General features: G+C 41.4%; 1 protein-coding gene across 6 annotated transcripts in view; it reads left to right on the forward strand.

The window, feature by feature from the left end:
• PARD3 (par-3 family cell polarity regulator) overlaps positions 1 to 25,253 on the forward strand; it is a 563,676-nt gene that overhangs the window by 286,856 nt on the left and 251,567 nt on the right. The window lies entirely within an intron of this gene.

Here is a 25,253-nt window from a genome sequence, read left to right on the forward strand (position 1 = left end):
GAAAATACGCTCAGAAATGTACATTTAAAGATACAGACATACCTCGGAGATATTGCAGGTTCAGTTCCAGAACACCACAGTAAAGTGAATATTGCAATAAAGCACAGCACCCTTTTTTTGTTTTGTTTCCCAATGCATAAGATATGTGTTCCATTTGCAGAAAGCCACTGTGGGTGGAGATTGAGTTTGTGTGTGTGCTTGTTTGTTTTTTGTATTTGGAACTTTTACTGAAAGCTGTTTTGAGGGCACTATTGGAAAAAGCAGGATATGCATTCCTAAGTAAAAAAAAAAATTAAGCCTCTCATACTTGTCAGTATTTTGATAACTCTCTATGCTGTGTTACTGCTTACATTTTGATGTTTAGATCATACAAAGTTCAGTGGAGTTTCAGCCACCTAATTGTTCAGATTCAATGTACAGGATCTGAAGTGTTGCAGTAAACATGTGAACTGCTTTAAAGCTTTTAACACTCTTTTTTGTATAAACAGCTTGATATAGATGTTTAAAAGGAATCCCTGTGAAGCATTTTGGCGGCAAATGCTATCTTGATCACACTAAGCACATTCTAGTCTTTCTTCCTCATTTAGTTTTGAATGCTCCAGGGGGAATGATTTTCATGAGAAATTTGTGTTGGTAATCGCAAACAGACATAATTCTGTAATTTTCTCATGAAGTATTGGCTAAAGTTTTGGCTTTAATGACCTGACACTTTTCCAAAGAGGAACACATTTTTGTTCAAACTCCAAGAAAAACAGTACATACAGCACTGGAGGTTTTTTTTAAAAAAATATTGTGCAACATTTTAGAGCTATTTTCAATAAACAGAGCATATAACCTATCAATTTGTAAAAGTATAATGAGAATTCAAGCCTGTTCATCCATTTCATTAATGGTCTGGTGGAGGCTGGGTTGCTTTCATCAGTTGCTCTAAGATTATATTTGAGTATAAAATTGCCTTATGGAAATAGCTGAGATTCTTGTACAAGTAAAAATGTGAAACTAGTTCCATCAGGGCCCTTGCATGCCTGGGCATGAATTCTGAAAATAATGCAACAACATTCTCAGATGAGCAGGTTCATATATGGTCCCCTTTTGGCAGTACAGTCATTCCTTGTGTTGTGTCCACTTCATGTTGCATCTTTTTGTGTTACGTCCCGCGACAACCCGGAAGTACCGGAATGGGTTACTTCCAGGTTTTGCCCCTTGCACATGCACAGAAGCGCCAAATCGCACCGTGCACCTGCACAGACACAGTGCTTCGAGTTGCGGGCATTTCACATTACAGACGGGCCTCTGGAATGGATCCCGTCCGTAACACAAGGTACCCCTGTAGCTATTAAATGGTTATTCTCTCAGAAAGAAACAGAATTGTGTGAGTTTATGTATGTATGTATGTATGTATGTATGTAACAGCTTATGTGTATTGGGAATACAGTGGTACTTCGGGTTACACACGCTTCAGGTTACAGACTCCACTAACCCAGAAATAGTGCTTCAGGTTAAGCACTTTGCTTCAGGATGAGAACAGAAATTGTGCTCTGGCGGTGCAGCAGCAGCAGGAGGCCCCATTAGCTAAAGTGGTGCTTCAGGTTAAGAACAGTTTCAGGTTAAGTACGGACCTCTGGAACGAATTAAGTACTTAACCTGAGGTACCACTGTACTGAATTGATAAAGTAATTTATGAATACATATGCTTTACATTCTGAAGGATACAGGTACAATATTTGACATCTCCAGGTAAGGCTGGAAAAGGCTTTTGTCTGAAACCCTAGAGAGGCGGTGCCACTTGGGGCATATGATACTGGGTTATATGTCCACAATGACCCATCTCTTTTTTACCTTTATTTGAATTGTCTTTACTTCCAGTGATCTTGTGTGTGTGTGTGTGTGTGTGTGTGTGTGTGTGTGTGAGAGAGAGAGAGAGAGAGAGAGAGAGAGAGAGAGAGAGAGATGGAGGTGATATTACTGTGGAATACCATGGGGTCAGTTATTCCTTGTAACAGTTTTGAGACGCCTGCAGTTTTTAATAACTCCTTTTCTTTCAAATGCATGCTGTTAGTTTTCTTTGAAAAGATTCAGCTGGGAACAAATGCTAGAATCACATCCTGTTTCTATTTCAGTGAATTATTTTTCAACTTTGAAGGCCCACACTAGATTTTTTTTTTTTTAAGATGTGTTTGAAGAGAGAAGGAAGGACACTGTTTGATGTTCAGTGATATTGTGAAGTCTCTTTGCAGTGTTTATCACTTGCCAGTAAATGCGTAAACATAATTATTGTGATTTTTAGACTTTCTTATCAGGCTTTAGGGGCCTCTGGATTTTCATTTGACCTTGCTTTAAGTAGTTGTCTTTTTCCTCCTTTAAGGATTTATCTTCACTTTCTTAAAAGACAGTAATCCTTTTACCGATTCCTGGCTGTTATGAAAGAAAGACAAAGATACAACAAGTATATGCCCTTTTCCTTTCAACAGCAGCCATCAAGAACTTGCGATTAGCTTAGAATGCATAATATTTGACCTAAGCTGTGAGAGGATGTCATTACTTGATGGGAGATTCAGGACAGATAGCAGGAAACATTTCTTCATAGAGTGCCTCGTTAACCTATGGAATTTGCAATCACATTCAGCACTGATTGCCACTAGCTTAGAGAAGTAAAAATTGGAAATTCATGGAGGGTGGCAGCTAAATGCTACCTCCAGGATCAAGAGAATGAGAGACGGTGGAGGGCGCTATTGTCTTCCTGTTCTGCTTGTTTCCATCCCACAAGGCATCTACTTGAGGTAACCACTTGGGGAAAGAGGATGCTGTCCTAGATAGGCAGGGCTTGGCCTTTCACTCAACATCCAAAAAACCAAAGTGCTGCACCAACAAGTACAAAATAACCCCTCTGCAGCGCCACAAATCCAACTCAATGGTGTAATGTTGGAAAATGTCGATCACTTCTCCTACCTCGGCAGTTATCTTTCCACAAGGGCCAACATTGATGCCGAAATCCAGCATCGCCAGAGCTCTGCAAGTGCGGCTTTCTCCCGATTGAAGTGCAGAGTGTTTGAGGACCGGGACATTCGCAGGGAAACCAAAATGCTTGTTTACAAAGCTATCGTACTACTAGCCTTACTATATGCTTGTGAAACATGGACCACTTATGAACGCCATCTCCAACTCCTCGAAAGATTCCATCAATGGTGTCTCCAAAATTTTTACACATCACGTAGGAAGACAGGCGAACTAATATCAGTGTATTGGAAGAAGCAAAGATCACCAATGTTGAAGAAAAGATTCAATATCAACTTCATTGGACTGGTCATGTTGTTCGGATGCCTGATGATCATCTTCCAAGCAACTACTCTATTCTGAACTTTAAAATGGAAAGCGTCATGTTGGTGGCCACGAAAAGAGGTTTAAAGACTGTCTCAAGGCAAATCTAAAAACATGTAGTATAAACACTAACAACTGGGAAACACTGGCCTGCGAGCGCTCCACTTGGAGAACAGCCTTTAGCAAAGGTGTCATGGGCTTTGAAGACACTCAAACTCAGGACACAAGGGAGAAATGTGCTAGGAGGAAGGCACGCTTGGCAAATCCACACCGTGATCAACTCCCGGCCGGAAACCAATCTCCCCACTGGAAGGGTGTGTGGATCCAGAATTGGCCTCCACAGTCACTTACAGACTCACTGTTAAAACCATGTTTATGGAAGACAATCTTACTCAGCTATGAGTGATCGCCAAAGAAGAAGAAGAAGAAGAAGAAGCACTTACATTCTTGATAACTTCATGGCTGAGTTAAGATTTGTTCTAGAGATTTCACAGTTCACAATTCAGTCTGTTAGTCACTAAAACACATCAGCACTAGCCAACTAAGCATATATGGTAATAGGTAGTATGCCAGTGTGGCAGGTCTGTCCTCTCCAATGTTAGACTGCCTATGCAGCTCTCAGACTGAATTCCTGTGGTGAGCAACCACAATGTCCAAATAATTTAGGAAATAATCCTAAGTGAAAGCCATGATTCAGTGGCTAGGCCATCTCTTGTTCTGTAAACGGCACAGGGGAAATGCAGAAGGGAGTGATCCAAAGAGGAAGAAAAATCAGCACAAAATGCAAGCAAATCCTCTGTTGGTTTTTGTTTGCATAGCACAAAGCCTCCTGCCTTTACACTGTTTGGGTTATAGGGCTAGAAGGGAGATATTATACCAATATATACAAAACATGCTGTCATTCAAAGCAAGGATAGGCTGTAGGTAGGTTGTATTCTACTCGTCTCATCTCCCTTTCCATAATCAGGCTCTTAGAGGCACATATCTGTACTAAGTGTGTCATAGATTTGTCCTCATTATTTGCAGGTCATCCCATTATGTGGTTCATGGGCTGTAGTAGGTAATCCATGCCACTCCCTGAACCACCGTTTTGTATCTAAGTTAACTTCTCCAAGCCACACTTTTTTTCTTCCTGGCTGCAGTTGATGGAGCATATGGTCTAGTAAAAAAATAATGTAGTTCACACAGACTGAAAACCTCCCCACACCTGATCTGCAGTTGTGTCATTCTCTTCCCTTCAAAGGCTCAGGGAAGCTTAAATGGAGCTTCTGTGATCCAGACCACCTTTCTAATGACATTGTCCAGAGTAAGTAAGACTTCTTTAGTTGTGTAAAGAAACAGTACATCGTAAACAGCACAGTGTACCTTCAGACAATTTCCTGTGAAAAATGTAGGTGAGAATTAGGACAAAGTTTGCACCTCCTCTAGAAACATTTTGTTTCTCCAGTGGTCTCATGACACTTTGAGAACCCTGGATTTTCATTTCAGCTCTGGTGTTTTCTTGCCCCGTGTTTTCATGCCCAGGTTTATATTGAAAATTTGTTCATGTGCTAGGACATCAAACATCACTAGCATTTATAGTAAGTCATATATATGGAAATGGGCCATGAACTTATGGCAGCTTCTATTTTGAATTGATATTGCCTTCAGCCAGATCTCCATTTCAAACTATAAGCCTGAATTCCAGATTGAAATCTGATGCCGCCTGTTGGTATTCTTTTTTTTTTTTTAATGAAAATTGTTGGGAAAATGCTTCTGCATATGTGTGGTTAATTCTGCCCTCCTTGTGCTTGGGTCCAGAAAGAGTCAGGATGGATTTCCTTGTTAGTCCCTGCTGCTGTCATTTTGTGCAGTGGAGCCTGAGAACTGATTACCATAGTAACAATGTTTTAGCTTGTATAGCTGCAAATGTTGTTAATGGTAATAGAATTATCTAGTTATTTTAAATCCAATTATGTTATTAGGCCATCCAGTCCATTCTCATAGTACAGCATGTTTTACTCTGCCATCTCCGTCCTTTTTGGGGGGTGTGCTTATGTGAATTATTGAGCTGCAAGAATTTCCTTCTGTTCATTTGAAGAGGTTGTCACTGCTGGTCAAGAATTGTTTCACTTTGTGGTCACCTCTGCAGTGGAGTGGGGTTGGGGTGTAGATAGGGATCTTATAGAGTCAGTTGAGATTCCCCTCCCCCCCAGTTCCTGCCCTGCTTTTTAAAATCATTGCTCATAAATCAGCTTCTCTGTCTCTTGTATCAGGTCCTATGTCTACACATGAGTCAAGTCTAGCATTCTTACCTGCTGTGTAAGAACATGCTTCATGTGGAAGGGAACTTGAGTTATTGAAACAATAATCTTTACCATGTATGAGAAGGCAGTGTATGCCTACATCCCACAACCAGGGAAAGGATGTGGAATCCGTGCCCAATCAGATGTTGCTGTACTATAACTCCCACCATCCCTGAGTATTGGCTGTGTAGAAGGGAGTTGGAGAGCTATAAGTCTGGTCTAGGGATTCTTCTTCTGCCTCTTATTCCCCTTATAAACACTTTAAGTGTCAGGATCGTCCCCTGAACAGTCCTGGGAATTATATGCAATAGGAAGTAGTCAGCAGTCTTTAATGGGAAATTTGTTCATAAAGCCCCTCTACTAAGATCCCAATGTACCATTTTGGAATTGCTTACCTTGGCTGATCCAGCCTTGGGAAATTTTATCCCCAGAATAATTTTGATGTATCCTGTATTAATACATACTCTTTTGCTCCTACCTGTTTAATGCAGGATGCTATCCCAAATGTACTGATTTTGATATCGTTTGCAACCCTACCCCAACTAGTTTAGAATGTATTTGAAACTCCTACACAATTAAAAGTAAGAATATATTTATTATTTATTATTCTCACTTCATAGATCTCCAGTAAGATTCACTGAAGAGTTTGTCCTTTGTTGTGCGAAAGAATTCTGCAGGCATGATTTGCAGATGTAGATGTAATTTACCATATTTGAGAGAAGTAGCAAATTATTAAGAAAGATTAATCTGAAATCCATTGGGAACATCCCTCTGGTATTTATGATTCTGTGAGTACTTTAGATTTCAAAATACTCAATGTTTCTAATTAATTGTCATAGCATTTCATATACATTTCAAGGAAATAAGTGTGCAAGCAGCAAAGTATGGGTCACATTTTTTCCAAATGTGACGTTAGATTAATACAGAAAAGAGGAATTGAACACACATTTGTTTGTAGCCTTGTCTCTAAAAGAACTCTTTGCACTTTCATCAGAATCCAGCTGATTCAGTTACATTCTAGGGCTCTAATGTGTACACAGAAGTCTTATACAAGCATCCTTTCCCATGACTCATACATGAGTAGCTCCCGGTGCATAGTGCGGGGCATCCATATTTGGATGGAATGTTTCCCAAGACAATCCAGGCAGTTATGAGTGCTATGTGCATTCAGGCATTGAATTGCTGTTACCTTGGACAATGCACTTTCCGGTTAACTTTCATATCAACAATATGAATAAAGACAAATGACATCCAAGTGAACGACAGCGGAGCTTGAAAATATTAATCAACAGAACACAGTCATTTTTCAGATAAGCCTCAGCCAAGTGTAGCACTCAGATACCAGAGCAGAATCCAGATATATTCACCATGCTGTTCTGCCATCACCCTCTAATATTGTCTTTTACGGGTTCTAGCTTTTCCCACGGGGTTTCTAAGGACGCTCTCTGCATTTCCTTTCACTGTGAGATTTTGGCTTGTTCTGAGCTTTCTGTGATTATAGAAAGTTTAGGTTACATTTTCCCAGTATATATTATAACAGCCTTCTAAGCCAATCCACTGATTTGATTAGATCCTTCTGGACTTTATCATAAAAAGTTACAAGACAGTTGCATAGTTACCAGAAAGGAAGAAAAGAATATCCAACCTCCATAACTTCATGTCACCATCAAGTTTTACCACTTTGGTTTCCATTTCCTCATCTAGGTAATTAATAAATCCATTAAACAGCCATGGCCCCAGTCTCAATCCCCGGGGAAACAATTAGTAACTTCTCCCATCTTTCCTCTAACAAGGCTTTTAAAACACTCCATTGGTCTAAACTACTTAGAAGTGGGTGTGAGTTTTTATTGCCCTCGACATACCTATGTGGAAGCTGGACAGGAGGCAGGGCTGCTTTTAATCAATTTTATAGATCTTTGTTGCATTGCATTTTACATTATTGTAGTATTTTAAGCTACGTGAGTTTTCAAGGTTTTTCTTGGAGCAGGGAAGAAAGGCAAGAATTCAATAAAGTGTAGAATCCGCTAGGACAAAGAAATGCTGGCATATGTACTAAAGGATTTTTGTTTTGTTTTGGTACAAGGTGTTGGTGTTATGGAAAAACAAAGAACATCATCTAGAATATAACGAGAGCACTGAATCAGACAAAAGGTCCATTTAGTCCAGCGTTACGTGGCTAACCAGATCCCTAAAGGAAGCCTCTAAGCAGGATCTGAGCTCTCTCTCTCTCCCCCCCCCCCCCCCCGTGATTCCCAGGGACAGGTATTCAGAGGCATACTGCCTCTAATACTGGAGGGGGAACACAGCCATTATGGCTAGGAACAATTTTTATCCTTATCCTCTTCCTTCCCTGGAGGTTCCTGAATATTCAGGAACCCAGGAAACATATTTCCATAACGTACAATACAGTGGTACCTCGGGTTACATACGCTTCAGGTTACATACACTTCAGGTTACAGACTCCGCTAACCCAGAAATAGTACTTCAGGTTAAGAATTTTGCTTCAGGATAAGAACAGAAATCGGGCTCCAGCGGCGCGGCGGCAGGAGGCCCCATTAGCTAAAGTGGTGCTTCAGGTTAAGAACAGTTTCAGGTTAAGAACAGACCTCCGGAACGAATTAAGTACTTAACCCGAGGTACCACTGTAATTGTTGGACTGACACTGGACCGACACTCTGACACTGGAGGTGGAACATAGCAATTGTGGCTAGGAGCAATTTTTAACATATTTCCATAATGTACAATAATTGTTGGACCGACAAGGACTGGGGCCCAAAGAACAGAACAAGTAGTTTCACATGCCCAGGGGACTTTGGGTTTGTATTTCTTAATACTGGATTTGAAATTAAGCTGATTTAGTGGTGTGCTATGTGATCTATTAAGCAAAGAAAAAGGTCCCCCTCGACCTGTTTCTATTGACCGTCTAGAATTTCTTTTCTGTACTCTCTGTACATTGCATTTTCTTAGCATGGGAGTGTATGTTTGCTTCTTACATTTTTATTCTGGATTGTTAGGGAACATTAGCATAACATTTGCTCCCCTCTCCTCCAATTAACTTTTGGCAGGTCTATCCTTTTGTTATGCTGCTGCGCTAAATCCGCAAATAAAGACGTACCTGGGAGCAAATCCATTTGCATGCAGTGGGATTTTGGCGTTGCTCTTAATGTCATTGCTCCATTGCTATGGCTAGACATTCTTACTGAGCAAATAATACTTAACACAAAGGTGTATTAGGGCTTAGGCCAGATTTTGCATGCCATACTAAGCCAAACTGTGACTTATTGCAAATGTGTGGTTTGCAGGCTCCTGGAGAGAAGTTTCCCCCATTGCTCTATTGCTGTGCTGCCCATATTTGGCTTAGCTTGCCAGGTTCAGGTTTAGCTTTCCCAGGCAAACCACATGCTGTAAACTATAGAATAAATTGTTGTTAGGCTGGAAAGAGCTAAACCAAGATTTGATGTTTGGTTATCATGGGAAGCCAGCTATGTTCTGCTGGTTGAAATTATGGAGATCTCACTCACTCTCACACACTGATGCTGTTTCTGTCTAATAACAACAGGGAACATTATCCAGTACTAGGAAAAGTATTGACCACTCTCATTTGACAGAAATTGTTTAGAGGGTACCTCTTAGAGGGCACATTCTAGCCCTCCTAGTAAGTTGTGAGAGACTTACTTCTATTTAAAAATGAAAGCATAATGTCCGGGGCATGTACACAAGGCACCACTGGATGACATCATGGCTTCCATGGGCACCAGGTTGCTGTTCATGGGCATAGCCAGGATTTATTTTAGGGGAGGGCAGGCAATCTGTTAGGAGGGCAGAACCAATTAATTGGTGATGCAATTGGTCAGTTAAGTATTTTTATTTATTTACTTGATTTAGGGGGGCAGCTGCCCCCCCCCGCTATGCCCATGTTACTGTCCCCTATCCTAATGCAAATTTTCTGTGAACTCGGGCATTGCATTTTAGCCATGGGAATTCCAGTTGTCCTTTGATAATCTTAAAATGAAAATAATCCATTAATTTGTTACGAGGAAAGTCATTTGTTGTCCAGCATTATCATTTGTTGGAGCCTTGGACTGCTGTTGATTTGTGATTCCCTTCAGTAGATGGCTATAACTTAACCTGAGCATGTTAACTTAGTGAGCGTTTACATGTGGCAATTAAAACCCACGGTAAAACTGCAAAGATGCAGACTGTCTTCAACTCCCATTAGGGTGCTGTGCCCAGCAATCAGAGCAGGGAAAAAAAATAGTGGAAGTCTTTAGTGAGATTTCAAGAAGTTGTTTGTCAGAAATTGATTCACTGAATGACCTGTGAAGGATCTAATGCAGGCGTCCTGTGGAGTTAACACTCTGATTTTAAAGCTGCATATCTGCCACCAGGACTCCTTTGCACAGACAAAAGGGAGTAGATAGTTCTGTTTATATACATAATTGTGTCAATTTTGTCATATTGGAGCTGAATGCTTGATTTGTAGTATTGCTGTGAATATTTTGTGTGCGCTAAGCAGCTCTGTGATTGGCAACTAAGATGGTTATATGCATATGGCATGTTGTCAATAAGACCACCTAGGTCAGACTTCCCTAAGATGGTGACCTTCACCTCAAACCTGAAGCAAACACATGCACAGGGCAATTTTGATCCCAGTAACAAGGGTAACCTGAAATAGTTTGAAAGAGGGGTGGTGATTTGGGAAAGGCAGCAAGGCTGCAGTGTCTCAGAACACTAAACTCAGAACTCCAGTGGTGTATCTGTTATACGTTAAGAGATGATATGAACAGAGAATGGCCAAGAATCTAAGACAGAGGTTGGCAGCCTAAGGCCCATGGGCCAGATGTGGCCCATGAGGGTCGCTTAACTGGCCCATGAGCCGCCCCCAAACCAAGCTGCCCGCTTGGTGAGTCCCTGTGCACTGTGTTAAAACGGTGCAGTGCAGCACCAGGACTCTCTTTCGTGGCTCCAGAAATCACTTCTGCACATGCACAGACGCCGAAAATCACTTTGAGCAGGCACGATTTTCAGCATCTGGACATGTGTAGAAGCGATTTCTGCCACTGCAGACATGTGCAGACGCGATGTCTGGCATCACGCTGCGCTGGTCTGGCCCACGTAGGATCTCCGTGGGAGTGATCCAGTCCATTCCCGGTAAGCCTTGCTGACCCCTGATCTAAGACAATCCTGCTGGATCAGGCCAATGGCCTATCTAGTCCAGCATCCTGTTCTCACAGTGGCTGACCAGAATCATTGCTCTGTGCATGTGCTAGCTTCAGGTTTGAGGTGGCTCTGAGCAAAGTACATTCTTGGATTTCTCTGTTGGTGACCTGTGGTGGTCTTAACTGGGAAGTAGTGTCAGACAGCAGCACTCTAAGCAGTGCCAAATGATGGTGGAGGAGGGTATAGTTTTAATTTATCACAATGCCCTGGAGCAACCCTATGTTTGGGGATTGGGGGGAACAAAAGTGGCAGCTTGACTCAGTTGCTGGTGTTGCTTAGAGCACTGGGCCAGGGAAAACACTGAGGAGGACGGGGGGCAAGGAAGGTGTGGTCCCTTCCCAAGTTCTGCGCCCCAGTAGCTGTCCAAGGATACTGGGTGCTCACACTAACCAAGTTTCCCAAGCACTCCTGAGTGAGCCACGCAGCTCTACCAATTTTCTGTTTCAATGGCATCACCGCTCCCAGTCAGAATATGGTCTCCCAAGTCCATATGCCCATGTGGAAAGAAATGCCTGCACAGTGCTCTGGATCTCAGAGATTGATAGTGAGGAATGTATTGTAATTTTGTAAATGTGCCTTTGATTCAGTGGGGGAAAGAAAAAGCTAAATTATACAACCAGCAGCTGTAGGCTTCTTCACTAGGGCAGCGTATGGGGACAGGAGGTATAAACCCTGAAGGCTAGCTCATTATTTCAAGGTGTAAGATTTATGTGTTTGGCCTTGGAGTTCCTGGATTCATATCCTGGTGTGGTGTTGGGTAGGATGGCACCTGCCAGGTTTGCAAGGATTTAAATGTTGTAATGTTTCTCTCTTGCTTTACATTCCAGAGATAATTAAAGCCTTCACCTGCAAAGGTCTGTTAGCGTGCGACGACTGGGAGTGAGAGTATAGAACAGAAGACGGGTTTTTCCATTCTGCACTGAGCAGACTGAGATGCGATTAACTTAGCAAAATGAGTGGAAATGAAAACTAAATTGGATTTTAAAGATTCTTTCAGTTTTAATAATAGAGCAGAGTGTTAGTGACACAGGAAGGGAAAATGGTTTTTAAAATCGTGAGTGTTATTTTTATCTTGCCACTTTGCCCTTTTTAAAATTGCAGAGTTGCAGGAAATTTAGAATTATAGCAGACCTACCAGGGTTTTGACCCGTCCAGGATACCAGAATCCTGACATTATTAAAGCATATTTATTTTCTGTTTAATTATGTTTTAATTAGAAATGCTATTAATTTCCTAATGACATCACCATTGACTCTATTGCAGGGATTTAAAAAATGAGAAGTGATTTTTGAAAAATACGGAAAGGCCATTTAAGTAAGGTCATTTTCAAGCGACAGAAAACAGAACACAAAGACTTCTAGCTTACGTCTAGGTTTACACAGGGGAAGAGAATGAAACATGTTTTTCTGAAGTTAAGAAGAAGAGAACCGTTGCACTATGACAGAGGTTTTCAAGTTAAGGAACAAAGGAATGCTTCACTTTATAAATAAAAAAATAAGAATGAAAGCCAGTGTATGAAACCAATTGAAAGTTGCACTAGGGGTGCATTTCACTTTCAAAATCCTAACATATTTTGTATTCACAAATAATAAGCCATGAATGAATTGGGGTAATTTTAACTTTGTTCTTTGAGGAAGCAAGGTGAATTGCATGCTTTCTGCTTTATATCCATAAATGAGCATCGGTTTCTGTATAATTTCTTCTCTTGTGTTGTCTCTATGTGCCTAGAAAGGTCATAGAAGCCATCTATTATGCATCTGTCTCAGTGCTTCAGACTTATACAGGTGATTTTTTTGAGTTTAGTTTCCCTCTCTGTAGGGATAATTTTTGTGTCCCAATGCCATATGTTCAGTGTGGCTTGGTTTTGCCTTTTATTTTTTTTAATCACTCACTTAAATAAATGCTTTTGTTTGTTTTTACTGAATAGCCGTTGGGCTAGAATGATAGATACATACATAGATAGGTTCTACATTAGTGCAAGCAGGTGAACTCAAAAGTGTTCTATTTATAGAAGGGCTAATGGATGTGTTTATCTTGACCTACTTTTTTCAGAGTATTTCACTGAGAATGTACCTCAGTTGTGTGAATTCAGGGCTGCCAACTGACTCCTTGTCTCCATGGCTTACTTTCCTCTTTTATGTAGATTCAATAATGCCATGCACTACAGAGCATGCTTTCCTAGTTGTTTCTCGGATGCCTCATCCGTTTTCTGCATGCTTTTGCATTGTGTTCACTTGCAGTGAATAGGAAGTGTGGCATTCGCAAAAGGAGAACGGTGTGCCTAGATTCAGAAGCAGCTGTTGGGTGGAGCCACAATGCTGGCTTCCCAGCAGCAGCAGTCTTACTGTTACTTACTGGAAGGGGGAGCTGTGCCCATTAAGGCTCATGTGGTGAGGTGAGGCAGTCACATCAGACTGCAGATCCAGCTTCATTTGCCACACCTGGTGGCGATGGGTGGTGGCAGAGGAGGCAACCGGGCACAGAGAGCCAACAAAGCGTCCTGGGTTGGCTCTGGTGGCCATTCATCAGCAGAGCCAATTTGGGGCACCCATACCACCCCAACCTCTCCAGTGCCCTGCCCCTCTGTTCTGGTAAGCGGCAGTGACTCTCCTGCACCTATCAAGCAACTTCTGACAAGATTCCACTTCATAGCAGTGTACTTATTGACATGGTAAAGGTAAAGGTAAAGGGACCCCTCACCATTAGGTCCAGTCGTGACCAACTCTGGGGTTGCGGCGCTCATCTCGCTTTATTGGCCAAGGGAGCTGATGTTTGTCCTCAGACAGCTTCTGGGTCCTGTGGCCAGCATGACTAAGTCGCTTCTGGCGAACCAGAGCAGCGCACAGAAACGCCGTTTACCGTCCCGCTGGAGCGGTACCTATTTATCTACTTGCACTTTGATGTGCTTTCGAACTGCTAGGTTGGCAGGACCAAGGACCGAGCAATGGGAGCTCACCCAGTCGCGGGGATTCAAACCGCCGACCTTCTGATTGGCAAGTCCTAGGCTCTGTGGTTTAACCCACAGCGCCACCCGTGTCCCATTGACATGGTACTGTCTTCTAATCTTGGAATAGCAGTAGCTGCTTAAACAAGCAAGAAACAGATGGATAGGACCCTCCAAAGAGCCTGTTCACACATTACTTGCAAGTTGTAGAAATCACACTACAGTGGTACCTCGGGTTACAGACGCTTCAGGTTACAGACTCCACTAACCCAGAAATAGTACCTCAGGTTAAGAACTTTGCTTCAGGATGAGAACAGAAATCTTGCTTTGGCGGTACGGCAGCAGCAGGAGACCCCATTAGCTAAAGTGGTACCTCAGGTTAAGAACAGTTTCAGGTTAAGAACGGATCTCCAGAACGAATTAAGTTCTTAACCCGAGGTATCACTGTATTCACCTTCCCTCTTCTTATAGCAGTATTGCCCGGTTTTCAGGAGGCTCAATGAGGGATTTAGGATGGGCTGCTATGACTCTGCTGTGGGGAAATTGTTCTGCAGTGGCTTCCATGATGCGAAATGGGCTGTGAATTTCATACAGTCCCAAGTGCTGCATTGTATATAGTATGAACATAGCAGAGGGTCAGGACCTGTTTTGTAGATTATTATTTTCAAAATTATTATTATTTTCAGATGTGGAGTAGTGCTAAAGTAGAATGGTAGTTCAACTGGTAAGGAGACTCTTATCTTGTTTTGTTTATCATTCAATATATATTTTTATAGCCAGAAGCTAATCAATGCTCAGGCCTGGTTTCAGTGGTGGAGAGTATGGGCTTGAGATCTAAACTGTTTGAAGAAGCAGAGCAAAAAGCCATTTTGATTCCTTTTTTCTCTGTCACTGCTGAGGAGGAAACTTGGAAATCATAACATCTCAGGAGAATTTAGTACTTTAGCTACATACATGGGGCATAAATGAATGATAAACTGCAGTGTAACTAGATACTGCCCCCATATATATTTAACCATTTGTCCCATGGTAATAGCAAAACTTAATTTATTGACCCTCCAACAATTATTTTGCACGCATTAATTTTAATAATTTCCAGATGTTGGTATACAAATGTGTACACCAGGAATGTGCTATATAAGCTGTTACTTCAGGACAAAGTGACCTGAGGCCACTGCTGGAAGGTTTCATTCTCTTTTTAGGCACTGTGTGTGTGTGTGTGTGTGTGTGAGAGAGAGAGAGAGAGAGAGAGAGAGAGAGAGATGTGCTTAAAAGTGTGTTTGCTTTGCATATTCCAGTTTAACATGCACAATGTTTGTATTCCAAAGAAAAAATCTAGAGAGGCAAGCTACTTATTTTATTTTATTTTTTATTTTTTATTTGTTTTAATTAAATTCTTTGCATCAAAAGATTCCAGAATGTTGCAGAAAAGTGTGGCTAAATAGTATCTATACGAACACAGAAGTACAATTTAAAATCAGCAAATCAATAAAACAAAAAACAACAAGACAAAATAAAAACCCCTCAAAGCTTAAAAGAAAATTAAACACAATTCCAACAAAACCAGCCTTGCAGTTTCTGTTTAGGAAATTATATAAATATAATATTTCTTTAAATATTTATTTATAAATAAAATTAGTTATGTATACTGTGCTGCAACGGCATAAAATATGTGCATGAAATAATAAAATGGTATCTTCTATAATTTCTGAATTGATCATATTCTTAGAAAGCATGTATGTAGTTAATGGTATTGAAAATGCTACAGTGCCTGCATTAATTAGTACATCAAAGCAATCCTCATCGATTGCTTTTCATATGACTTTCCTTTCTCCCCTTACCAGTAGGTGTCACTTTTGGGACTGTGAAATCTATTTTGTTGATAAGGCATGTAAACCCACACTTTTAAATGATTGTTTTACAGCTGTGGATTCATCTGTAAGTGAGCTGTAATGATGATTACTCCCCCTTCCTTAGTTTTGTCTCAACAGAATAACAAGCAGTGTGTGTAATCTACAAATTGATCAATATTTTCTGCAAACCATGAGTTCTATCAGGTGCCTGGAAGAAGGAAGATGGAGTTTATTTTAGGAATATTTTTTTTAGAATAAATCATCCCTTAAGCACACTGAATTTGAAAAAAAAAGTATTTTTAAACTGAATACTTGGTACATACATCCCAATTATTTTAAAGAAGCAGCAGGGAATAGTCTGGGTTTAGTCTGCAGAGAACATTAGAACTGTAGAACATCTTCAAGGTCTTCTGACTTCAGTTTTTTTAAACTGGTAGGGTGGAGCTCACTATGGAACTGAAGGTACCGTATTTTTTGCTCTATAAGATGCAATTTCCCCCCTCCAAAAATTAAGGGGAAATGTGTGTGCATCCTATGGAGCGAATGCAGGCTCCTTGGCTTCAGCGATAGCAACGCGAAGCCTCTGAAGTGCAGAGGGAGCGCTCCCTCTGTGCTCCGGAGGCTTCGCGTTGCTTTCGCTGAAGCCTGGAGAGTCTTGTTCTCCCGGCTTCAGCAAAAGGAACCCGAAGCCTCCGGAGCGCAGCAGAAACTCGCGCTGCGCTCAGAAGGCTTCAGGGATAGCCACCTGAAGCCTCTGGAACACAGTTGGAGGTCCTGCTGCGCTCTGGAGGCTTCGGGTTCCTTTTGCTGAAGCTGGGAGAGCAAGACTCTCCCGCCTTCAGCAGAGAGGGAGAGCTGCGCAGCGCCCCTTCAGCCAAGTGGGAGGAGAAATGGAAAGGGCTCCGTTTTTCCTGCCGCTTCGCTGAAGGGGCTCTGTGCAGAGAGGGGGAGATTTTTCTTCTTCTTGTTCTCCCCCTCTAAAACAAGGTGCTCCTATGGTCGGGTGTGTCCTATAGAGCAAAAAATAGGGTAGTTAGGAAGCACTGTTGAATTCCTCAGTGCTGGACTGCAGCTCAGTGGCAGATCATCTGTTTTGCATGCAGAAGGTTCTCTCTTTAAATCCCTGCCAAAAATAATCAAGCACTGAGTAGAACCAGTATGAAATATAGATGATAGAAAAGCAACATGGAGCTGATGCACATGGTGTGTGAGCGTTTCCACCCCTCCTTGGAAAAAGTGGCATTTCTTTGCCCTCCAAGGCACCCTGACTTGCGGTTAACATGCCTTCCTGTTTGCTTCCCAGTCCTCTCTTCCCTGCATTTCCCTCTCTGAATGACCCTGCTGTACCTAATTATTTTTGAGCACAAGATTTGTATTTCCTGATGCAGAACTTGTTTTATATACAGAGCCTTGAGAGTCGCTGACTGTGGCTGGCTTGAAGTTAGCTTTATTTTGCAAGATCTGAAGAGCAGTCCCGTGGAGCTCATTATGTGAGTTTCACTACACAATAGCACTTGGTAAAAATATTGTAGATAATTCACGTTTGGTGTGTTCCTTCTGCAAGGTCTAATGCCAAGCCAATAAGCCAACTGTCTCTTGTTATTTGGAATACACCCAAGCCTTCACATATGTATTCCAGATCTTGTATTTGTGGGGCTTTTTCCTGTATGTTGAAAGGAAAGTGCTTCCCTGCCTTTTGTTTTCTTTTTCTTAAATCAAGCTCTACTCTGCTCTGATTAAAAACATGTATTTTTCTTGTTTGCTTTGTCCATAAGGAGTGTGGAACAGTTTCCTATTTCCATTCCATCTTGCGTAAGCTTTGTGATTGTAGCCTTGCATGAGGTTCTCTGTGAATATATGTGTAGATGTTCATCTTAGGAGTTGGCTCCTATTCACTATTGGAAGGATTGCTAATACAATGGGAAACCATCTCATCAGTAGAACAATTATTGTTGTTTGCTACTTATTACTATTACTACAACTTTTATATCTCACTTTTCCTCCAAGGAGCATAAGATGGCGTACATAGGTCTCTCCCTTCCATTTTATTGTCACAACATCTCTGTGGGATAGGTTAGGCTGAGAGGCAGTGATTTGCTTAATTAAGGTCACCCAGTGAGTTTGGTGGCAGAGTGAAGATTTGATCCTTGCTCCTCCCAGGAGACAATCCAGCAATCTAACCACTACACTGGAGTGCATAAACTATTACAGATAGCTTGGCCATATTTTCAGTTCTGTGGCTTCTCATAAGAAATGCAATAGGCTAAGGGTAGCATTTATGAAGGGTAGGGTTGTACATCCGAACAAACATCATGGTTCCTGGCCTATTACACATGAACCAACTCTCTACCAGCTCTGAAGAGTAGCAAGTGTGTAAAGTATTTCAAGACAGGTATAGAAATATGAACCTAGCCACAAGGGATAGTTTGTGTAATGCTGTATTGGGAAAAGGGATGCCAGTTAGCTGTGCTACTGGTTCCCTCTGTATGTTTAAAAATTGCTTCTCTCAGGAGATATGTGCATTTAATGACAAAGTGAAGGCAACATGGAAGCCAGTTAAGCGAGTGTGTTTGCCAGTTAAGGCAGAAAGCAGGTGTCTTATGTATGGAGATCTACCAAGCCAGATTGTATTAAAAAAGAAATATTTCCTACGGTTTTGATTCTAACATTTTGAGTATGAAGTTACCAAGAGTAAATAATTATTAAGATACACATAACTATGTGGAATAAGATATTCTTTGTTGTATTATTGCATCTGCAATAATCTAATGTATAATTTATAATGTATAATATAATGTACGACTTTGTAGTGATTTGCCAAACAGACTTCTGAACACTATCCATCCCCACTTGCACCATAACACTTTTGTGGAGAGAGGAAGGCATTTGCATGGAAGGACAATCAGAAGTCAAAGGTGGGATTGTGTTTAACCCTACCATTGCTCACTGCTTCTCCTCTGCAAACACCTTTCATACCTAGGCTGTCTTTGCCCTCCTTTTTTTAACCAGGCAGTGTCAAGGAACTGCAATAAGTTAACCTGGAAGGGCATTTGCAGAGGAGAATAAATTAATATGGGAAATGTTAAGCATTCCCCTGTGAATGAATTTTATTATGGGTTGGGGAGCATACCTTTGCTGAAAGAACTTAGAATTCTTCCCTTCCAATGACTTGTTTATTAGCATGGCCTTAAGTAATTTTGCCATTTTTATAAGAAAGTATGAAAACTGACATAAAAAGTGTGACAATTGTGAATCTTTTCCCAAAGAGTCACTAGACCCTGCTGGGTGGGGCTCCGCACCCCAATATGTGAGTTCTCATTTTCTCCCTTTCTCAGCTATCTGTTTCTTTTCTGGTTTTGTTTAAGATTCTTTTAGCTCCTCGGATCCTTCTCTTGATTGCCTACCCTTTAGTCATTGTCTGCTGTCTCTAAGTTTCCCAAACTCCTGGGCCATTTTCTCACCCAACTTCTTCGTGTCTAAGTACCACTTCAGTCTCTAGCATTATGGGTTGAACAGGGGAGGTGTTTCCTGACCAGAGTGGGAATGGGGAGATATACACACCTACCCACACACCATTAAAGGCAGTTGTATCATCTCTGATATCTCTGATAATGGTGGCACACTTTTATTATTATTGCAAACATTATTGAATTTATTTTTTTAAGCATAAAGTATCGTCTTCCAAGGCAAAGTGTGTTCTCCTTCATGGAGAGCACATGTTGCGGTGGGGTCTAACAAGACATCCCACTATTGCTGGGTGGGTAATTGTAGTTGGCCACCATTGCGATTGGGCTCCTCTTTGCCGTTGGGGAGAATTTAATGTTGCCATTTTATGATTGACAGCCAGGAGGTTTTATATTCCCTGCATGCAGCGTTGAGCTTCCTCTTTTCGCTGCGCGCATCGGATCACTCGTCCACCCTCCCTATATTTAGGGTTGTTCTCATTGACCTTGCTATGCCTGTCATGGGGTCATCTGCTTTTGGGGCAGGGGCCTGGAAGGAATTTTATCCAATTGGCTGATTGGCTGCGTAGCAAATTGTCACAACTTGTAAGGTTGCGGTTAGGCATCGGTTTATGAATTGGTTGGTGGAGGGCCATGGATTGGCTGTGCCTGCCCCTCCAGTGCTGCTGCTGCAAGGGAATTCCGTTAAAGGAATCCAGGGTCTTGCCATTCTTTTTGAGCCCCTGGGAGCATTTGGGGAGAGGTGAGGGCATGATACCCAGCTCCATCTTTCTCTCCAAAATGTTTTCCCTTTCTGACTTTTGCAGGCGTGCGGAAGTCAGTCAGTCCCCGGGCAGGGCCAGATAGTGGCAACCAATGCCAAGCAACCACTCACATTTTTTTTTGTATTTTAATAAAGTTGTGGCCAAAATTATGCCAAAAACCTTAAACAATTCTGTGTGAATTGTGTTTTATTCGGGTGGCTTGGGGACCTCGACATGCAAATGGCACTCTAAGAAAGGCCTCAATGTTTATACAGGTTATTATCAGAGAAAGCTATTCCTTGCCTCTGTTAGCTTTTCTCCCTGATAAGATTAACGCAGTAGCTGCCTCTTGGGCTGAAAGGCAACAGCCCCGTCTTTCATACTGTGGAATTGTGCAGTGGTATCTGCTGTTTGGCAGAATTTCAATGAGGCAATGCACCTTAGCCATCATGTAGCTCACTCAGGCTCACCTTCCCTCTGCTAAGTTTGAACTTCATGTAAGAGCTTGTTTCACTTGAGACCTTCCACTGTGTGGTGTTGCATATCTAAACAGCAAGACACCCCACCCCCCTCACCTGAATGAATGATCCTGATATAATTCTCCGGGCTCTCAGTGCTCTTGTCTTTGTTATTTCACTTAGCATCTCATTTCACACTTTTATTTGTGGTGTTGGAGAGAACAGTGCCTTTCCAGGTAACTGAAAAATGCTAGGAAAAGGGCATGAGTGTGAGGTAGGAATGGGTGAGGTAGTTGTAGACAGCGAAACCCCTCCGCAAAATAAACAAATGAAAGAATTGTGGACAGCAAACTTACTTGTGGTCCCTGCTTGGAACATTTTCTGCTGGTACATATTCCTTTTGAAAAAAAATCCTATTTTCCCTGAATGCATTGTTTCATGAAATTAATTAGCAACATAAAATTGATTAGTAACATAAGGGACACAATACCAATCAAAATCGACAACTTCACTATTGTAATTCACTTTCCCACCAAACGACTATCCCTAGGAAGCATGTATTCATATATAATAAATGGGAATGAGACCTCCAACAAAACATTGCTGTGTAGAGTCTTTCTCTTAATGGAGCCAGCCAGCCAGCCAGCCAGCCAGCCAGCCAGCCAACCACGCCCTCTTTCAGGTTATTCCCTGGACTGATCCTAGCATTAGGTAGAATGAGATAGCAGAGATGCTTGGTTGTCGCTGGCCTTTCTGTCTTGCTCATATTCTGCCAGTATGCCAGAGACAGCATTAAAGCAGAAGCCCGTGACCAAGTGAGCCGGCAGAGGGACAGCAAAGCCAGCATAGGCCATGCACTACAGCAGGCATCATGCACATTGCATGAGTTGCTCTGCTTACATGGCACACACTGGCACAACTACTGCTGCATTGCAGCATTTGATTGGATGGGCAGTGAGCACAGTGAGCACAGTCAGTGGCAGCAAACTGTTGGGGGAAAGGGATTGTTGCGTGCGCTCTGCATTCCCTAGTCAGCTGCCCTCTGAAGTGGTGGAAGTTGTGATCCAAATGGCAGTGGGATCCAGTGGCTTATCTGTCTGACTTCTGTATGTGGAGTTATTCCTTCATTTTAGGCAGCAAAATTTCTAGGGCTCAAGATTATAATTTGCCTTTGGGAAGGTATGATATAAATTGAATCAAGTAAATCTCAGTGTTGGACTGTTCATGGCTATTTAATAGAATCAATCATTTCTTAGCCAATGAGGAAGAGAGGTGACATACAAGAACCAGGTGTTTTTTTTTAGCCTACTATGCTGTTAACATATGACTCTGAAATTATATTGAAAATTCTGCATCCGTGCAAAAAAGTTGGTACAGTAGTTCCTAATAATATGTAATTCAGTACATGCTCCTATGAAAATGTAGATTTGAACATACTTTTATGAAAACTATAATTGTACCAAATGTGTTGCTTAAAATTGCTGTATCATTGATTCTGGAACTTTCTCAAACACCTAAATAAAGTATAGCATTTTCTAATTTTACCTCAGTAACAGGTGGGGTTTTTAATTTAAGAAGAAACTCATGGTAATAATTGCAGATACTTTCGAAGCTAGATGCTTTTTTTAGCAAATGAGAATTCTAAGTTACTTCCCTATGCAGGTGTCCAAATTACTCTACGTTTGGTTCTATGTAAAAGAAAGTCTATGTTACATGGGAAATAAAAGAGTAGCTGATTACGGCAATATTAAAGTTTTTTGTGATTTTTTTAAAAGACACATCTGTTGATTATAGCATCATCATACCACTGCTCTAGTGAAGTTTACAAGCTTCTTTTACTCTTAAGGATCATAATTGAGAGACAAATTTTAAGCCTCACTGGATTACCAGACTCAACTTCCAAAACCTATTCTGTTTCCTTAGAGTTTTAAAACTTCAGGGAAAACAGGTCTCCAAACACCACCATCACCAGTTTCAACTTATGGCTTCCTGGAAGACAGGACATTTTTCAAATGTCCAAATATATTTTGTACATCCTCTTAAATAAGTGTGTGTTAATTTTTTTAAAAAAAAATTTATCCAGCTTTATTAATATAGGTTAGAATGGTGCTGAAACAGCAGAGGGAAAGAAAATCAATGTAGATAAAAATAAAACCCTGTTAATTAATTTAAAAACAAACTACATTAACTGCAATAGGGAACAACATAATGTGCTGTGCATAGCTACAACATTAAAATCAAGGCACTTCCCAGAAGACCTGTTAAAATGGAGGGCCCTTTACAAATCTTCCTTGTGAATATTTGCAGGATTGAGTAAGTGCAGAAGCAGGGGCCAGGTTGCCTGGGCTCTTCATCAATTGTTCATAGATCTACTAGTCTAGATCTAGGTTGCATGAAAAAAATGGATCTCTGTCAAATGTTCTCTTTCTCTATCTTACTCTCATTTTGGGATTCCATGTAATCTCCAGCTGAATCCTGGTAAAACAGAAGCCTCATGGGTAGGTGGTTCTCAGGTTCAGGAAATTGGAAGCTTGCCTGTTCTTGAGGGGTTTGTACTCTCCCTGAAGGAACAAGTCTATAGCCTGGGTTTACTCCTAGATCCATCACTATCACTGGAGGAAAGGTGTCCTTAGTGGCCTTCAGTGCTTTTCTTAAAGTTTCAGTTATATACAGCGGGGGAAGCCTTCGTAACATCTTGTTGAACTATTGCAGTGGACTCTGCATGGGCGTATCCTCATGAAACTGCAACTAGCGTGGAATACTGCTGCCCGACTTCTCCCGTGAGCACTGCACATGACTTCTCTAATCCCATGATTTTATTTTAATATCATCTCTCCACAGGATAACCAGTGGTTGTGCAGTGGTTGCAGTGCTAAAGTAGGACTTCTAAGGCCGTGAAGCTCACTGCATGACCATGGGCCATTCTCTGTCAGTTAGCCTGATCCTACATCACAAGGTTCTTGTGATTATAAATTTGGGAGGGGGAGAACCATGTCTGTTGCTTGGAGCTCTTTGGAAGAAAGGTGGAGTATAGATGTAATAAATAAATACACATTTTAGTGTCTCAAGTCATTCTAGCAGCACCCTTAAAAATCCGCCCCTGAAGGTGAGAAGCCACTCCAGAGTATTGTTCCATGAGATGTGAGGGACGTGCTGTTTGAAGGGAAAACTCTCTGCTTTCCCATAGATAAGCAGGTATCTTTGGATCACAGCCATCTCCTTTGTATTCATAGGGAAGAGAGTATATAGCCTGCACTGGTGAGGTTTTGTCTAGTATCCTTAAATATTTATGTTTTCAGTTATGCTCCATGGAGCAAATTTTAACTCACACATGCTAAAATCAATACATCTGAAATCACTTATGATTGCTAACATGTTGCTGGAAGACTCAACTCTTTATATATTTGAACACCTTTTAAAATAAATAAATAACACCCACATCTTATTTGGAGTTTGTGTTTATGTTCCTAATGCAGTCTTAAGCAAGTTCAAGATGCTGGTTAACCTTTGAAATGTATTACTTGCCTGGTGCTTAAGAGAGATAGATGACTAAGAAGTGCATATTAGAGCCTCTCAAAACACAGGATCATCAATCTTCAAGGAGCTCCGTCTCACGCAGCGAGCTTCCATCCAGCGCGTGCACAAAGCATCTACAACTCAGAGAGAAAGCTTGGTGCATCCAGCTCCTTATTTTTGCAGACTCTCAGAGGAAATGTCAATTGGACATTACCAGCTGCCTCTGCCTTGCTTTAATATCTCTTCAATAATTTAATATATTGTCTGACTCTCTCTGCGCTGAACTCATAACCCTTCACCCACCACTTATTATTTTGCTGATTGATGCCTCAGTGTGTAGAATCTAAAATCTGCGCTCTGAAATCTGCTGGCTACATTACAATAGTTTTTTTGTGTTTGTGTGTTTGTACATGGGAGGAATGAAAGAAACACAAATGTCTGTGAAAGTTGCAGAGCTAAGAATGCTGTGGCTCCTCCTCTTCTAATGAAAAGTCCCATAAATGGATGAACTAATAGCTACTGCATGCATAATTTTCAGATTAAAATGGAGTATGTATATGTAGCAACAGTTTAAATTTCCAGGTAAGGTAAACCAACGTAATACCCTTTAAAGTTTTTTTAGAATCCAAAAACAGTTCCGGAAATTGCTTAATTGCTCTTTCTCCATCTTCCTATTGCTCCAGAGTTTAATGGAAACCCTTTAAGCAATTGGTATTTATGTCGTGGCACAACAGCCACAGTGTGTTGGCTATGGAAGATGTGTCTTCGTGGTAACTGTTAAATTGGTAGTTTCCATTGTGTTCTGCAGAGTAGTTATTCAGCAAACAGCAAATTCTGTAGGATTTCTTCAAGGAGCCTGAAGCATGGGCATTTGTATTGGGGGCATGGTGAGGGACTTAAAAATACAGGCCGCAAATATAGGTCTTTGATGAGTCTCCTGTTTGTGATAGTTTCAATGTTTCCTTCCATGTTTATGAGTAAGGGAACAAGAGTCTAGGCCTGTGTGGGGAACCTTTGAACCTTCAGATATTGTTGGACTTCCACCAGCCGCAAGCAATATGAACAATGCTGATGATGGGAGTTGTGGTCCGGCAACATTTGAAAGGGCCACATCTTCATCACCCCACCATAGGAAAACCAGAATGTTTGCAATCAGTATATAGGCAACAACTGATTAATGCACTAAATAGGTCACTAAAAGGGTGGAATGGGATGTTGTTGGACTTCCACCAGCCGCAAGCAATATGAACAATGCTGATGATGGGAGTTGTGGTCCGGCAACATTTGAAAGGGCCACATCTTCATCACCCCACCATAGGAAAACCAGAATGTTTGCAATCAGTATATAGGCAACAACTGATTAATGCACTAAATAGGTCACTAAAAGGGTGGAATGGGGGCAGAACGGAAAGGTGCAGGGCACACTTATACATGCTCTGCCAACGTGTTTGT

This window comes from Podarcis gaigeae, assembly GCF_964106915.1.
Source record: "Podarcis gaigeae genome assembly, chromosome: 12".
Taxonomy (NCBI): domain Eukaryota; kingdom Metazoa; phylum Chordata; class Lepidosauria; order Squamata; family Lacertidae; genus Podarcis; species Podarcis gaigeae.